Raw genomic sequence first — 693 nt, 5'->3', positions numbered from 1 at the left:
CAATGTCGATACAGGAACGTTCCAAAAGATACAGCGTTAATTAATTGCCTGCACCAAACCTCTTTATGCAGGATCTTGGCTGCGAGTGAAATGATGAACAGATAGGAGTTGAAATTATAACTGGTGAATAAGTATTCCTTTTCTAATAACTTTTTATAGTACTTTTAGCGAATGGTTAAAATACACATTTTTAACAATGCTGGTACCACAGATCGAAGCGTACATCCATATGCTACCATTTCCCGAAATAAAGGGGTGAAAATAAATGAATTAATAAACTGAAAAGGGTATTTCTTACTTTGTTTCATATGATATTTAATGGCATATTAAAACATTGACCTTGCCACAAAACTACTCAGTTAACTTTTGGCTGTGTCTTTGGCCCATAGCTCATTCAGTTTACACATAGCTTATATATAAGGAAAGAAAGAAAAATAATATGACTCAATATGGCATGTATGCCTTAAGACATCAATTTTGAGTGTTAACACACTGTGGTTACGGACTTCTGCTTCGGACTTGTTTTGACAGCAGTTAACAAGCAAGAGTGTCATCATATGTTTACTGCCCTAATGACCAGTTCAGTGCTTTGGTATTGTGCATTTATTTTAATTCAGTAAATTCAGCTGCTATAACAATAGTAATTTTCAAATCTATTTCTTTGGCTATATGATTTATGTTACCATATAACAT

The sequence above is a fragment of the Schistocerca nitens genome, chromosome 4, assembly GCF_023898315.1.
Source record: "Schistocerca nitens isolate TAMUIC-IGC-003100 chromosome 4, iqSchNite1.1, whole genome shotgun sequence".
NCBI classification, from domain to species: domain Eukaryota; kingdom Metazoa; phylum Arthropoda; class Insecta; order Orthoptera; family Acrididae; genus Schistocerca; species Schistocerca nitens.
The sequence above is the reverse complement of the archived record's forward strand: the minus strand, read 5'-3'. Positions refer to the sequence as shown.